Genomic DNA, 15,628 nt, shown 5'->3' with positions numbered 1-15,628 from the left:
CGCTCAGTCGTGTCCAACTCTTTGCGACCCCATGGACTGTAGCCTACCAGGCTTCTCCATCCATGAGATTCTCCAGGCAAGAATACTGGAGTGGGTTGCCATTTCCTTCTCCAGGAGATCTTCCTGACCCAGGAATTGAACCCAGGTCTCCCACATTGTAGCCAGACGCTTTACCATCTGAGCCACCAGGGAAATCCATTCTATAAGAACCAGAGAAGGCATAAAAGCTTAAAAATCCCATCACAAAAGGGAGAAAGAAGTGTGGAGCAGGTGTACCCATACAGGGTCAGAGAAAATCCATATGTAACAGGACAATGAACAGTATATCCCACCTGAAGGTGACTGGTTAAAGATTTGAGGAGAGGAGCCGACTCATTGGAAAAGACCCTGGAAAATACTGAAGGCAAAAGGTGAAGGGGGCGGCAGAGGGTGAGATAGTTAGATAGCATCATCAACCCAATGGACATGAATCTGAGCAAACACCAGGAGATAGTGGAGGACAGAAGAGCCTGGCATGGTACAGTTCATGGGGTCATGAGAAAGTTAACTTAGGCAGGTTGATAATGAGTCCAAGCCTAAGGCCCCTTTGAGGAGGAGGTAAACATTCTTTCTTTTTCACATTCTTTTGCCTTAGACAAGCAGGCCTCATAGGCAGCAGCATCTCTTGTTCAAGGACATTCCTTTTTTTTTTTTTTTTTTTTTTGAGCTTTGGATGTATGTCATGGGAGAAGGTCTGGGTAAAAACTTCCACACCTTTGAGCTCTGGGTTAGCCCATTCCTTCTGGCTAATCTCGTGCTGATGTCATCCCAGGATATATGTTATGGGAAAGGGTCTGGGCAAAATTCTCACAGTCTTGAGGTATTTTTTAATCTATTCTCAGTAGCTAGTTGAGAAGTATATAAAGTCCCACTTAAACTAGTGAGGCGGGTACTCTCCTGCCCCCTTCTGATGTCTATGTCAGAAGCTTTTTCTGTCACTTTCACTTTAAATCTACACAATGCTCTGAGCGACTGAGACTCTTTTTGGTCCAGAGTTAAAAGTTCTCCTTTGGAGACCATGAATCTGGCGGCACCATTCACTGTTCACCATAAGCTGTGAGTCGTAAAGAGTCAGACACAACTTAGCCACTGAACAATGACTACTTTAATGCTAAAGCTGCAAAACTCCAAGGAACATGAAAAATATCATCACCAAAAGAAAACAGTAATCCTCCAATAACTGAGCTCAATGACATGGAATTTTGAGATCAGGCTGATAAAGAGTTTGAAACAGCAGTTCTGAGGAAAATCCAGTATGCTACAAGAAAACATAGACAATTCAATGAAATCAGGAAAATACATGAAAAATGAGAAATATAACAAAGAGACAGAAATCATTAAAAAAGGACCAGGCAAATTCTGGAGGTGACAAATTCAGTGAATAAAATGAAAAATGCAATATAAAACATGTACAGCAAAATAGACCTAATGGAAGACAGGAAAAGTGAGCCAGAGGATTAGAACTCTGAAATAACACAATTAGTGGAGAACAAAGAAAATAGAATGAAGAAAGTCTAATGATCTGTCCTCATTATTTTTTCTTTGTTCTCCCCTAACCACTTCTCTAAGATATGATGAAAATGTCATATATCAAAGAGAATCTTAAAAACAGCCAGAGGGAAAAAAGCTTTACTGGCAAATTCTACCAAACATATAAAGGATAATTAGTGCCAGTCCTTCTCAAACTTTTACAAAAAATTAAAGAGGAATCACTTCCAAACTCATTTTATGAGGCTAGCATTACCCTGATATCAAAGCCAGATAAGGACACTATAAGAAAGAACTACAGACCAATATCTCTGATGGATATAGATTCAAAAGTTCTCAAAGTATTAAGAAATCTAATTCAATAACATTAAAAGGATCATACACCATGACCAACTGGAATTTATACCTGGGATGCAAGGCTGGTTTGACATACGTAAATCAATAAATGAGACACAACAGTTTAATAGAATGAAAGATAAAAATCATATGATAAAAGCTCAACAAATTATGTATAGAAGGAATGTACCTCAACATAAAGGCCATATATGACAAGCCCACAGCTAACATCATTATCAGTGATGGAAGACTGAAAGCTTTTCCTATAACACTAGGAACAAGACAAGTGCCCACATTCACCACTCTTATTCAACGTAGTACTAGAAGTCCTAGCTAGATCAATTAGGCAAAAAATGAAAGGCATTCATTCAGAAAGGAAGAAGTAAAATTGTCATTATTTATAGGTAATATACATACCAGGACTTCCCTGGTGGCTCAGACAGTAAAGTGTCTGCCACATTCCAGGAGACCGGGGTTCAGTCCCTGGGTTGGGAAGATCTCTTGGAGAAGGAAATGGCAACCCACTCCAGTAATCTTGCCTGGAAAATCCCATGGACGGAGGAACCTGGTAGACTACAGTCCAATGGGGTTACAAAGAGTTGGACATGACTGAGCAATTTCACTTTCATAGATAATATGGGGCTTACCAGGAGGCACTAGTGGTAAAGAATCCATCTGCCAATGCAGGAGATATAAGAGACGCGAGTTCAATCCCTGGGTTGGAAAGATCCCCTAGAGAAGGAAAAGACAACCCAATCCAACATTTTTGCCTGGAAAATTCCATGGACAGAGGAGCCTGGTGGGCTACAGTCTATGGGGCCATAAAGAGTTGGACACAACTGAAGCAGATGAACACAGTAGCATGGCATAGATAATATGATCTCTTGTGGGTTTCCCCAATGACTCAAGCAGTAAAGAATCCATCTGCAATGCAGGAGATGCAAGAAATGGCAACCCACTCCAGTATTCTTACCTGGTAAATCCCATGGACAGAGGAGCCTGGTGGGCTACAGTCTATGGGGTTGTGAAGAGTCAGATATGACTGAGCATGCACACATGATCTCGTATAAAGAAAATCCTAAAGAGTCGATAAAAAAACTACTGAAACTATATAAATTTAGTACACTGTAGAATATAAAAATCAATATACAGAAATCAATTATGTTTCCATTGATAAAGGAAATCAAAGATGATCCTAAGAAATAAAAAGATATCCCATGCTCTTGAAGTGGAAGAATTAATATAGTTAAAATGGCCATACTATTCAAAGCAATCTACAGATTTAATGTGATTCCTATCAAATTCTCCATGATATTTCATAGGACTAGATCAAATAGTCCCAAATTTATATGAAACTACAAAAGACCAAAACTGCCAAAGCAATCTCGAGGAAAGAGATGAAAGCTGGAGGTACAACCCTTCCAGACTTCAGACAATAATGCAAAGCTACAGTAATCAAAACAGCATGGTATTGCCACAAGAATAGACATATACATCAATGGAACAGAATAGAGAACCCAGAAATAAGTCCAAACACCTATGGTCAGTTAATCTTCAATAAAGGAGGCAAGAATATACAATGGAGAAAAGATAGTCTCTTCAGCAAGTGGTTTTAAGAAAGCTGGATAGCTGCATGAAAATAAATGAAATTAGAACACTCCTTCACATCATACACAAAAAATAAACTAAAAATGGTGTAAATAGAAGACATGATACCATAAAACTCTTGGAAGAGAACACAAGTAAAACATTCTCTGAAATGTTTTGTAAATCACAGCAATATTTTCTTAAGTCAATCTCCCAAGGCAAAAGAAATAAAAGAAAAAATTAACCAATGGGACCTAATCAAATTTAGAAGGTTTTGCACAGCAAAGGAAACAAGCAAACAGACAACCTATGAACTGGGAGTGAAAATTTGCAATCAGTGCAACCAACAAGGGCTTGATTTCCAAAATACACAAATGCTGTCTCAGACAAATGCAGTCTCATACAACTCAATATCAAAATACCAAACAACTCAATCAAAAAATAGACAGAAGACCTAAATAGCCATTTCTCCAAAGAAGACATACAGAGGGCCAATAGGCACATGAAAAGATGGTCAACATCTCTAATTATTATAGAAATGCAAACCAAAATTACAATGAGAATTACCTCATACCAGTCTGAATGGCCATCATTATGAATTCTACAAATAGTAAATGCTGGAGGAGAAAGAATTTTCCCACTCTATTGGTAGGAATGTAAAATGGTGTAACCACCATGGACAACAGTACAGAATCTCCTTAAAAAACTAAAACTAAAAATAGTTGCCACATGATCCAGATCCCACTCCTGAGCATATATCCAGAAAAGATGAAAATTTTCATTTGAAAAATTACTTGCATCTCACTGTTCAAAGCAGCACTATTTCTAATAGCCAGGACATGGAAGAAACCTAAGTGTCCATCAACAGATGAATGGATAGAGAAGACGCAGTATACGTGTGTGTGTGGTATGGTTTGTGTGTCATATGGTTTGTATGTGTAATGGAATATTACTCAGCCATAAAGAATGAAATGCCATTTGCAGCCACATGGATGGATCCAGAGATTGTCATAATAAGTAAAATAAGTCAGGAAGAAACAGACAAATATTATATGATATCACTTATGCGCTGTGCTTAGTCACTCAGTCTTGTCCAACTCTTTGTGACCCCATGGACTGTAGCCCACCAGGCTACTCTTGTCCATAGGGATTTTCCAGGCAAGAATACTGGATTGGGATGTCATGTCCTCCTCCAGGGGATCTTCCCAACCCAGGGGTAGAAACCAGGTCTCTTTAACAATATTAATTCTTCTGATACATGAATACAGGAGATACATGATACATGAACACATTAATTCCATCAGTTTACATTGTCTTAAGTTTCTTTTCTCAAAGTCTTGTGGTTTTCATTTTCCTGATCTTTCACTCCCTTGATTAAATTTACTCCTAAGTATTGTTTTTTATACTATTGTAATTGGGACACATTTCATTGTTAGTGTATAGAAACATAACTGATCTCTTTCAGAATTTTATTTATTATAGTTGATTTAATTTTGTGTTTGGTCCATACCATCCAAAGTCATCTATAGATTTAATGCAATTCTATCAAAATTCCCAATGGCATATTTCACAAAAATAGAAAAAACAATCTTAAAATTTGTAAGGAATCATCGAAGACTCTGAATAGCCAAAGCGCCTCAAGAAAGAAGAAAATTGGAAGCATCACACGTCCTTATTTCAACTATACTACAAACCACTAATAATTACATCAGCATGATGCTAGACACATAGACCAATGGAATTAAATAGGGAGCTCAGAAATAAAGTGAAGAAAGTTGCTCAGTTATGTCCAGCTCTTTGCGACCACATGGACTTTACAATTCATGGAATTCTCTTGGCCAGAATACTGGAGTGGGTAGCCTTTCCCTTCTCCAGGGGTTTTTCCCAACCCAGGGATCGAACCCAGGTCTCCCGCATTGCAGGTGGATTCTTTACCAGCTGAGCCACAAGGGAAGCCCAAGAATAGTGGAGTGGGTAGCCTATCCCTTCTCCAGCAGATCTTCCTGACCCAGGAACTGAACCGGTGCCTCCTGCATTGCAGGTAGATTCTTTACAAACTGAGCTATTAGGGAATCCTTCAGAAATAAACCCCATGCATATATGGTCAACTATTTGACGAGAGGACCAAGAACATTCAATGGGAAAAGGATAATCAATTAATAGTGTTTGGAAAACTGTATAACCATATGCGGATAATCAATTAATAGTGTTTGGAAAACTGTATAACCATATGCAAAACAAAAATGAAATTGGATCCTTATCTTACACTACTCACCAAAATAAACTTGAAGTAGATTAAAGATTTAAACATAAGACCCAATATTATAAAACTCCAAGAAAACACCGGGAAGAAGCTCTTTAACATTAGCCTTGGCAATGATTATTTTTGGCTAGGACACCAAAAGCACAAACAACAAACCCAAAAATCAACAAGTGGGACTATATCAAACTAAAAAGCTTCTGCACAGCAAAAGAAATCACCAACAAGATGCAAAACCAACCTATGGAATAGGAGAAAATATTTGCAAACCATGTATCAGATAAGGGGTTAATGTCCAAAATATATTTTATAAATTCATAAAACTCAATAACATGAAAACAAACAATCCAATTTTTAAAATGGACAGAAGAACTGAATAGACATTTTCCCAAATGTTCAAAGGAGACATCTGAGTGGCCAACAGGCGCATGAAAAGATGTTCATCCCTGATGGCTCAGATGGTAAAGAAACTGCCTGCAATGCAGGAGACCCAGGTTTGATCCCTGGGTCAGAAAGATCCTCTGAAGAAGGGCATGGCAAGCCACTCCAGTAATCTTGCCCAGCGAATCCCCATGGACAAAGGAGCCTGGTGGGTTACAGTCCATGGAATAGCAAAGAGTCAGACAAAACTGAGCAACTGACACTTTTATTTTCTTAGACTCTTGGCAGGAATGTAAATTGGTGAAGCCACAGTGAAAAACAGTATGGAATTTCCTCAAAAAATTAAACACAGAACATATGAGGACTTCACTGGCAGTCCAGTGGTTAAGACTCTATGCTCCCAATGCAATGGGTACAGGTTTGATCCCTGGTTAGGGAATTAGGATTCTGCATGCTGCACAGCATGGTCAAAAAAAAAAAAAAAAAATACCATATGAACCAGACATCCCACCTCTAGGTGTATATCCAAAGGAAATGAAAACAGGATATCAAAAACAGATCTGCATTCTCAATATTATTGCAGCAATATTCACAATAACCAGGATATGGAAACAACCTAAGTGTCTGTTAGTGGATAAAGAAGATGTGTGTGTATATACATGTATGTATGTATATATACATATATACACAATGAAATATTATTCAGCCAGGAGAAAGAAGGAAATCCCTAGGCAGAACACTCTCTGACATAAATCACAGCAAAATCTTTTTAACTCCATCTCCCAGAATAATGGAAATAAAAGCAAAAATAAACAAATGGGACCTATTAAACTCAAAAGCTTTTGCACAGCAAAGGAAACAATAAGCAAAACAAAAAGACAACCCACAGATTAGGAGAAAATATTTGTAAATCATGTCACTGATAAGGGATTAGTCTCCAAAATTTATAGCTCATGACACTTAATAGCATCGAAACAAACAATCCACTCAAAACGGGCAGAAGACCTGAATAGACATTTCTCTAAGGAGGACATACAGATGACCAATAGGCACATGGAAAGATGTTCAAATCACTAGTTATTAGAGAAATGCAGGTCAAAACTACAGTGAGATATCACTTCATACCAGTCAGAATGACTATCATCAAAAAAATCCACAAACAACAAATGCTGGAGGTGGTGTGGAGAGAAGGGAACCCTCCTGCCCTGTTGGTGGGAATGTAAATTGGTGCAGCCACTATGGAGAACAGTATGGAGGTTCCTTAAAAAAGTAAACCTAGAACTACCATACGACCTTGTAGTCCTATTTCTGGGCATGTATCCAAAGAAAGACAGGGCCCTAAAGAACGCATGCAGCCAATGGTCACTGCAGCACCATCCGCAATAGCCAAGACATGGAAGCAACCTAAATGTCTCTCGACAGAGGAATGGATAAAGAAGATGTGGTGCACACACACACAATGGAATTGTACTCAGCCATTAAAAAGAATGAAACAAGGCCATTTGCAGCAATATGGATGGATATAGTGTCATATTGGGTAAAGTCAGAGAAGGAGAAATATATGAATCATGACATCCCTTATATGTGGAATCGAAAAAGAAATGATACAAATGAACTTACAAAACAGAAAGAGACTCACAGACTTAGAAAATGAACTCATGGTTGCTGAGGGGAAGGGATAGTTAAGGACTTTGGGAAGGTCATGTACACACTGCTATATTTAAAATGGATAACCAACAAAGACCTATTGTACAGCACAAGGAACTCTGCTCAATGTTATGTGCCAGCCTGGATGGGAGGGGGGTTTAGGGGAGAATGGACATATGTATATTTATGGCTGAGTCCCTCCACTGTTCACCTGAAACCATCACAACATTGCTAATTGCCTGTACCCCAATACTAAATGTTTTTGGTGTTAAGAAAATTAAATCAAAAAAAGAAGGAAATCCTGTCATTTCAATAACATGGAAGGATCTTGAAGGCATTATGCTGAGTGAGATAAACTATGATATCTTTCATATGTGCAATCTGAAAATGCAAACTCAGGACTTCCCTGGGGGTCCAGTGATTAAGATTCCCAATTCAGGGTTGCTCCCTGGTCAGCGAGCTATGATCCCACATGCTGCGTGCCATGGCCAAATAAATAAAAGCACCAAACTCTCTCTCTCTCTCTTTTTTTTTTTTTTTTTTAGAGAGTAGAATGATGATTGCCAAGGGCGGGTGGGTGGGGGAACTTGGGAGAGGTTGTTAAAGGGCACAGCCCTGCAACTAGAAGATGAATAAGCTCTGGTGATCCAATAAATGGTACAGTGATCATAGCCAACAATACTGTATTACATCTAAATTGGTAAGAGACTAGATCTTAATTGTTCTTACCCCAAAAAAGAAATGCAAAGCATATGTCATGATACGCACATTAGCTAAAACCATGGTGGTGGGACTTCCCTGGTGGTTCAGTGGCTAAAACTCCAAATTTCCAACGCAGGGGACTGGAGTTCGATCCCTGGTCAGAGAACTCAATCCCACATGCTGCAACTAAGAGTTGCCATGCCCCAGCTGAGGACCCTGCCTGCCACAATCAAGACCCGACACAGCCAAATAAATAAATATACACTTACATACTTTAAAAATAAATAATAAAAAATAAAACAATGGGGGCAACCAAATTTCCATATGTAATTGTATCAAATCAATGCATACACCTTAAACTTACATGTTATATGTAAATTTTATCTCAATTTTTAAAATTTAGAAATAAAAAAAAAGAACCAGAAACAGTGAAACAGCCACAGCAACTCACTTCCTCTCAGGCAAAGACACATTCCTCAAAAGATTTCAAGAAAAGATTTTGACAAATGATGGCTGAGAGCCCACAGAAACTCATCAGCAGAGATCAGATCACATCAGTCGCTCAGTCGTGTCCGACTCTTTGCGACCCCATGAATCGCAGCACGCCAGGCCTCCCTGTCCATCACCATCTCCTGGAGTTCACTCAGACTCACATCCATCGAGTCAGTGATGCCATCCAGCCATCTCATCCTCTGTCGTCCCCTTCTCCTCTTGCCCCCAATCCCTCCCAGCATCAGAGTCTTTTCCAATGAGTCAACTCTTCGCATGAGGTGGCCAAAGTACTGGAGTTTCAGCTTTATCATCATTTCTTCCAAAGAAATCCCAGGGCTGATCTCCTTCAGAATGGACTGGTTGGATCTCCTTGCAGTCCAAGGGACTCTCAAGAGTCTTCTCCAACACCACAGTTCAAAAGCATCAATTCTTTGGCGCTCAGCCTTCTTCACAGTCCAACTCTCACATCCATACATGACCACAGGAAAAACCATAGCCTTGACTAGACGGACCTTTGTTGGCAAAGTAGAGTCTCTGCTTTTGAATATGCTATCTAGGTTGGTCATAACTTTCCTTCCAAGGAGTAAGCGTCTCTTAATTTCATGGCGGCAGTCACCATCTGCAGTCATTTTGGAGCCCAGAAAAATAAAGTCTGACACTGTTTCCACTGTTTCCCCATCTATTTCCCACGAAGTGATGGGGCCGGATGCCATGATCTTCGTTTTCTGAATGTTGAGCTTTAAGCCAACTTTTTCACTCTCCTCTTTCACTTTCATCAAGAGGCTTTTTAGTTCCTCTTCACTTTCTGCCATAAGGATGGTGTCATCTGCATATCTGAGGTTATTGACATTTCTCCTGGCAATCTTGATTCCAGCTTGTGCTTCTTCCAGCCCAGCGTTTCTCATGATGTGCTCTGCATAGAAGTTAAATAAACAGGGTGACAATATACAGCTTTGATGTACTCCTTTTCCTATTTGGAACCAGTCTGTTGTTCCATGTCCAGTTCTAACTGTTGCTTCCTGACCTGCATACAGGTTTCTCAAGAGGCAGGTCAGGTGGTCTGGTATTCCCATCTCTTTCAGAATTTTCCACAGTGTATTGTGATGCACACAGTCAAAGGCTTTGGCATAGTCAATAAAGCAGAAATAGATGTTTTTCTGGAACTCTTGCTTTTTCCATGATCCAGCGGATGTTGGCAATTTGATCTCTGGTTCCTCTGCCTTTTCTAAAACCAGCTTGAACATCAGGAAGTTCACGGTTCACATATTACTGAAGCCTGGCTTGGAGAATTTTGAGCATTACTTTACTAGCGTGTGAGATGAGTGCAATTGTGCGGTAGTTTGAGCATTCTTTGGCATTGCCTTTCTTTGGGATTGGAATGAAAACTGACCTTTTCCAGTTGGTTTTGGTTTGTTTGCTTTTTACAGTGGTTCTTAACCTTGGTTGCACATCTCAGTTTCTTGTTGCTGTCATAAAAACTACCTCCATCATGGTGGCCAAAAACCACAGACAGTTCTGGAGGTCAGAAGTCTGGAGCACTCACTGGGCTAGAGCCTAAGGGTCAGCAAGGCTGTCCTCTTCCTGGATGCTCCATAGAGATTCCATTTTCTTGTCTTTTCCACTTAGAGGCTGCGTCATTCCTCAGCTGCTGCTGCTGCTGCTGCTGCTAAGTCAGTTCAGTCGTGTCTGACTCTGTGTGACCACATAGACGGCAGCCCACCAGGCTCCCCCATCCTGGGATTCTTCAGGCAAGAATACTGGAGTGGGTTGCCATTTCCTTCTCCAAAGCATGAAAGTGAAAAGTGAAAGTGAAGTCGTGTCCGACCCTTAGCGACCCCATGGACTGCAGCCCACCAGGCTCCTCCATCCATGGGATTTTCCAGGCAAGAGTACTGGAGTGGGGTGCCATTGCCTACTCCGCATTCCTCGGCTAGGGGCCCATTACTCCATCTTCCTAAGGGCTGACGCCTGATAGCATCTCTAACACTGACTCCTCTGCCTCCCACTTCTATGGTCAAAGATCCCTGAAAATACACTGGACCCACGGGGATAATCCAAAATAGTCTACCTATCTTAAGGTCAGTTGCTTAGTTAGCAACCTTAATTCCACCTGCTGCCTTGATTCCCATCTGGTAACATACATCCAGAAACAGGTCACAGGTTCTGGGAATTAAGACATGGTCTTCTTTGCACTTCAAACAGTACCCATGCCTGGGCCCAACCCTGAGAGATTCCAAGATAATTGGCCTGGAACGTGGCACGGGCATCCTGATGTTTTTTAAAGCTGTCCCTGTGGCTCTAATGACCAGACACTGAAAACCACTGCTGTAAAGAAATAGAACATACCTACATATCTAGCGCTGTCCTAGATGCTTAATATTATTTATATACCATTTAACCTTCCCGACACCCTATTTTTACTTAACCACTGTTAAAAGAACCAGATTAAGCCTAACATGGAGTTGTTCACGCTAAGTTTTCTACCTTCAGCTCTCCCATTAAAGGAAGGGTCAGGTCAACCAATCAGATTGCCTGCTCAGCACAAGTTACCTTACCTGCTCTAAGACTTTCCACTGCTCCGTATAAGTGACACTACAGCTGTTTAGCTGCTAATTTGTGTCTGACTCTTTTTGACCCCTTGGACCATAGCCTGCCAGGCTCCCCTGTCCAGGCAAGAATACTGGAGTGGGTTGCCATGCCTTCCTCCAGAGAATCTTCCCGATCCAGGGATGGAACCCACATTTCTTATGTCTCCTGCAGGTGGATTCTTTACCACTAGCGCCACCATACTTCAGTAAAATAAAATCACAAAACCAAAACCAACCAACCAAAAAAAAAAAAAAAGTTTTAAAAAACTGAAAGGTCAAGAAGGCAGACTGGCTCATGACCTGAAGAATGACGTGGCAGTGAGCTCCCTGGGTTTTGTTTGTTTTCTTTTGCTTTGTCTTTTTGTTTGGTTTTGCTCTATATATGCCAGACTTTGCGGAAGAAACCAGCAACCTGAAACACCCATGATCCCAGAAAAACTCCCTTCCCTCCCGCAAAAGACCTTGACAAAATCTGCTGTGTCTAACCAGAGGATCAAGAAAGGAGCAACCTGGGAAAACAGACAACCTCTGACAATTACCACTCTACTCCAGGCAAAAACAGAGATCAAACTCTAGCCCCACCCCTAGCAGCAGAGGCTGAACAGGGAGCTTAGAACTTCCCCCTCGCCAGGCTGTAACAAGGGGTTCAATTGCTCCCCAAGTTGTGGTGTCAGGAAGGAAGCTGGGACTTTAACCCCAACGGGGCTCACGAATGTCCTGCTCTCACCGTGGTGTCACTGGAGACTTCCGCCATCACCTGACAGTAATGAGCACCTTCTCTCCAATGGAGTTGATTCTGTGTGGGTCTAATGAAAAATCAGGACTTTACCATTCAGAGGTAATGAGGTCACCCCACCCAGTGAGGTCACCCCACCCAATGAGGTCACACCCACCCCACCCTGAGAGTTGCAGCAGGGCCTCTTCCCAGCTGGGAAGATGTCAGCAGAGGCCTGCTTGGGAACCGACCCCCCTCACCCCTGCACAACAGTACTGAGGATCCGCTCCTCACAGGGTGTCAGTGGAGACTGAGTGGGGACCCTGAACTTCCAACCCCACCTAGCAGTAAAGACATGGCAACTTTCCCTTCCCCTGTTGAGCCAGTGTCCGAGGGAGCTATTAATATGTGTGCTCAGTAGCTCAGTTGTGTCTGACTCTTTGTGACACCGTGGATTTCGCTCACCAGGCTCCTCTGTCCATGGAATATTTCAGGCAAGAATACTGGAGTGGGTTGCCATTTCCTACTCCAGGGGATCTTCCTGACCCAGGGATCAAACTTGCGTCTCCTGCATTGGCAGGCAGATTCTTTACCACTGCCCACTTGGGAAGCCCCCTAGTTAAAACAAGTTTAAATAAGATCCAGGGTCTCATAACATAATACCTCAAATGTCCAGATTTCAACTAAAAATCACTCATCATACCAAGAACTAGTGAGATCTCCAAATGAATGAGAGTCAGTAGATGCCCATACCCAGAGGACAGAGACGCTAGATGTATCTGACAAAGATTTCTAAATCCTTCAACAAACATGCTTGCTTGAAACAAACAAATGAAAAAGTCTCAGCAGATAAGTAGAGAGTCTCAGCAAAAGAAAATATCTTTTAAGGGTACAAAAAGCAAATAGAAATCTTAGAATTGAACAACACAATTACACATTCAGGTCCACAAGTCTAGTGGATCCCAGAATTAATTATTATTTGAAGGAATCACAAGACAGAACAGCTAACTGATGCATCTCAGCCCAAGTTAAAGTAAATTCAGAACCAGTGGACGGGAAGCCCTAGCCAGCTTCTGGCACACTCCTTTTGACGCAGATATGAGGCAGTTATTCTCAGGGGAATATCTACAAACCATAAGAACTTTCTTATTCCCTCTGGTTACTCAACTGGTCACTATTACAGAGGCCATAGATGGCTTGGAATTACTGGCTGTAAATGAGGAGCTCCCGAGACTGGTCTCTATATTCTTAAGGCAACATATCCCACTACTTAGATAAATCTCCATCTCAGATTTTCCAGGGTCACCCTGAACTTGACATTGGTGACTCCATGATCCAGGCTTCCCCTCAGGATCTGATTTTGGATAGTAACCCCTGGGAGCTCCATGCTCAGAGCATCTAATGTCCTCCATTCCTGAATGCAAATCCCCAAGGTATGGGACACAGAGCTCCATTCCCAGACCTGATCAATGGCGTTGCCTGATCAAAAGCAACCTCCCCGGCCTTGCTGGGGATGCCTCACACCCCTGGACCGCAGCCGCCACTGGGGGATGTCACCTCTACACAACCGCCGTGGGCCAGCGTTGTCCACACAACAAGCAACTTTCTGTGACCTTGACTGATGCAGGTCCCCAAATCACGTAGTCCTCAGAGATGCCATTAAATTTAAGAAAGGATCTCTATCCTCTCGGAGGAGTTATAGGATATTATGTTGAAGGCAAACAAGTCCACCTTACCCAACCTCTGCCCCCATGCTGATATGGTCATCTGAATAAACTGTTTCATTATTGAGTATTATATTAGTCTCCTCAACCATAAAATAAGGATAATGATGGTGTCTGCTTAGTGACTAAATCGCAGGGATTTTATTGGTTCCTGAATATGACAGTTTTATTGGTCTCACACTCCCATGCCTGTGGACAAAGAATTCAGAGTTACTGCATCAGTGTGTTGTAGGCTGGCTAATAAATTCTATGGAGTTTTAGGACCTGTGCATGAAAGGCTGGATGTTGGCTCCAGGAGAAGCCAGCAGTTTAGCCCCTTAGCCCAACAGAGGTCAGAAAATCATCAGTGAATAAATAGCAGTGAACTTCTTGAGGGCAGAGGCTGTGTCTTATTAAATATTTTATTCCTGCCATAAACCCAGTGGTTGGCACATTGCAGGTACTAAGTAAATACTCATTTAATGGATGGACAGAAATACTTTGAAGGGGATATCGTTGTTACTTGCTTCCTGGAATTGCTTTTCTCTATAACCAGCCTAGGCATTTTTTATTTACCTTGTTTTTGTATTTTTTTTGTTAACACAAGGTCAATATTTTATTTCACCCTTATTGGAGAAAAAGCGTCATATGACTATAAATAGAAAATGCACAAAAGTGCCTATTTCAGGTTCATAATTCAAATGCCAAATTATTCTCTTTCTTTGTATAAACTAGAAGTAATCAGAACAAATTAAAGGTCCAGCCTTCATTCATAGGCAATCTCCCTAATGCTTTCAGGCAAAAAAATTTTTCCGGTCCACGTAATGGAAGTTTTTGACAATTGAGAAGTATTTTTCTTGGAGATTTTATTATGTATAAGAGGAAAGCCAATAAAAGATGTGTTTACATGTCTGAATTTATATAGATATTCACATGTTTGTAAACTGGTATTAAATAATTGCTCTTAACACACAAGGGGACTACATAATTTAGGGATGTGTCAAGCCAAAGATTTTAAAAGTACTCTTGCAAAATAGAAGATTTTCCCCCAGAGAAAAACAAGCATGAAAGAACCTCTCAATGAACTGGGGCTTGACTACTAAGAACAAGACAATTCTCTGAACCCCAGAGATGGCAGGAGGCTTCTTGTGAGCAAGATTGATCAAAATACCTCTCTTCTGCCAGCAATCACTGACAAGAAAAGCAGTTAGGTTTCAAATTGTCCTTGCAGCAACCAGCAGCATATTTAGATGTGATAGCTTTCCCATCCGAAAGTTTTGGTAGTCAAATTTTTCTTAGACTGAAATTTCAATCATAGCTTTCCTTCACACTGACTTCATTGAAAACTGGAAGATACGGACTTTTGAAATGAGAGTGTAGACCTTTCTTTCTGAGGACGACATCCTACACCGTGAAATAGAAAAAAATCATCCATAAATTCTGTGTTCAAGGTATGAAAAAAATGTTGCATAGATTTTATTGTTCCTGGTGTTTTGATTAAAGAACAGGCTTCCCCATTGGCTCAGTGGTAAATGGACAGAGAAGTGTCGGGAGCCGCGTTAGGCATTATTGACAAAATAGAGGCACGGCCCTAAACCCCCTTCCTTTGTTCCGCAGGCACGGACCCGGAATGAAGGAGTTAGGCTTTGTGATTCTGACTTGTTTTTCCCTTTCCTCGGCTGAGTTGACT

The sequence above is a fragment of the Bubalus kerabau genome, chromosome 11 (assembly GCF_029407905.1).
Source record: "Bubalus kerabau isolate K-KA32 ecotype Philippines breed swamp buffalo chromosome 11, PCC_UOA_SB_1v2, whole genome shotgun sequence".
NCBI classification, from domain to species: Eukaryota; Metazoa; Chordata; class Mammalia; order Artiodactyla; family Bovidae; genus Bubalus; species Bubalus kerabau.
Note: the sequence above shows the minus strand (reverse complement) of the source record.